Below are 2405 nucleotides of genomic sequence, written 5' to 3' on the forward strand. Positions count from 1 at the left end.
ACCAGTCAGATCTGATTTGACGGTACAAGCGCGCTTGCGCGCACACACACACACACACACACAAAAAAAAAAAAAAAAAAAAAAAAAAAAAAAAAGAATTTGTCAAACACCATATATCAAGATATTATGCTGAATGATGTCACAAAATGTCAAATTTGTATGAATTCATTCCTGCTAAAAGCTAAAAAGGTTCCACAAACAGAAAGAATATTTTTCGGTAGCTATGATGGAAGGAGGACAGACAGGAGTAAAATACAGTAAGGGGATGATCAGTGTTCTATCATTAAAGAAAAGAGACACAGAGGTATTCAAAAAATACAATCAACAAGAGTAAACATACTCAATTCTGAGTAACTAGCAATAATAAACATTAATCTACAAGCAGATATACAGGCAGACAGCCAAGACAAATCAAAATGGGCAGGTGAAAAGGACTATAACCAAGAGCATATATAGCTTTGGCAGATGATATTTCTATAATCATATTGTTGTTGTGTACCAGAGAGTCTGAACTAACCCATAGTTGACCCTCCAGTGAGTTTTCAGAGGCAGTTAATTGCACAAGAGGAGTAGACTGTTCATCCTTCTTCTGCAGTGCAGCTGGTGGCCCCAAACCGTGTGCCTTTCGAAACTGCAGTGCAGCCTCTTGCCACTAGGCCATCAGATCTCCCATTAGTATACATTATAAATATATTCAGTATATAGCAGAGCTAACAGGTGGAAAATCTATGTAAGCTTCTTAATCATAATTATAATCCTGAGGGAATGAGTTTGTGGGTTTCTGGGGCCTCAGCACTAATGATTCAGGGGGGCATCAAGTCCAGTTGGTATAGCTCACTAAGACAATAGTTACATCTGTTTTGGTGAGGAGTGATTCGGACTTAAAAACCTGTAAATATTCATGAAAGCTGCAACTATTGGTCTCTCTCTGCCGAAACAATGAAGGGGGAAGAAAAAAAAAAGATGTATACATACAATCAGTCCAAAGGACTACTGTACCTTGTGAACCTCAACCTTGAGCCCAGAACAACTATGATGCCCAGCTTCAACTGCTGACTACTTTAAAAGGGATCATAGTAGAAGATACTGGATAGAGAGAAAATGTTGAGCAAAATTAAAAGCTATAAAAATGGCTACACTTATTAGTTCAAAGGAGACAGGTGGAATCCTCACAACTATGGTTTTTAATCACTTTTTGAACGTGGAACTAAATTCATCCCTGTGGCTCAGCTTTCAGCCAAACAACAAAGAGGCCTACAAAGTGACAAACGCCATCAAGGAGGCCCCCTGCTACCTTGAATGACTGACCACTTAAGATCAAACGGAGAGAGCTCTGGTGGCTTTGTGGCAAGAAGCTGTGCTACAATCCTGAAGGCACATGGCAATCCTGAAGGCGTGTGATTTGAATCCATCAGATGATCTACTGGATAAGGAGGGGCAATCTCCTCCTGTCCTAGCTGGATCCGAATCGATAGTATACAAGGAAAAAAAAAATAAATAAAAGATCAAGCGGGCAGCATTTCCCTGGGATACAGCTCAGACGGCAGGAACAGGTAGGATAGAACGATTAATGGAAACTAGAAGCACCAGGTGGAAGTAGGAATAGTCCAGATCCATTGCGGGTATTATATTTAATAAAACAAAATATGTATGAATGGTTTAATGGAAAAATCCATTTTCTTTGCAATATTTCACTCAAATCACAATAAAAGTAGACTACTATGACTTCAGCTATGAATTAATATAGAAATCTCTACTAAAACTTATAGTAGTATGTTTTTATGGGGTATATTGTAAATTCTTTTTAACCAGTTAGTAAATTCTTTTCAAACTACTGTAAGTCAGGTGGATTCCCCCTCCCACATAATTTTAAAAAGAAAATATAAAAGTAACAGTATTTATTGTCAGTAGTGGGAAACAAGCCACATTTTTCCTCCTCCCTTTTATCTATTTTTCTAATTTCCAGTATTGCTGCAATAGTTCTAATAATGCTTCTTACTTTATGAACATCTTGCTTCAATTAAAGATTTGTGTTTCAAGGTTACATACCAAGATAATGATTTGAAATATTTAATTACTTAAATATTAAAAATATGTGTATATTCAACTTTTTATTTAGGCTCATTATTAAGTCTTTAACATTTTTAATTTAAATGCGATCAAAATTATGACTTTCATAGAAAAAAGAAGTATTTTAGAGTGAGTGCTAACATATTTGGAAAGACAAAAATTGCGCTCTAATAGGCTTTAACTTCATAATCAAGATGTCTAAAATCTGCACAGCAACATAAAGTAGCAGTGGTTTCCAAATTAACAAATTCACAACATAAGGCAGTTGAATTGTTGAGAAACTTTTTAGAACTCTTCATTATTTTATTTTTTAAAAAAAATCATCTTTATTTTAG

The 2405-nt window shown here is 35.6% G+C and overlaps 1 protein-coding gene across 1 annotated transcript in view; it reads right to left on the reverse strand.

The window, feature by feature from the left end:
- Positions 1–2405, reverse strand: part of SEC24A (SEC24 family member A) — a 112760-nt gene that overhangs the window by 68122 nt on the left and 42233 nt on the right. The gene's annotated exons all lie outside the window — the stretch shown is intronic.

Source organism: Elephantulus edwardii, unplaced genomic scaffold, assembly GCF_000299155.1.
Source record: "Elephantulus edwardii isolate Elephantulus edwardi_28Jun2011 unplaced genomic scaffold, EleEdw1.0 scaffold00064, whole genome shotgun sequence".
In the NCBI taxonomy this organism is placed as follows: Eukaryota; Metazoa; Chordata; class Mammalia; order Macroscelidea; family Macroscelididae; genus Elephantulus; species Elephantulus edwardii.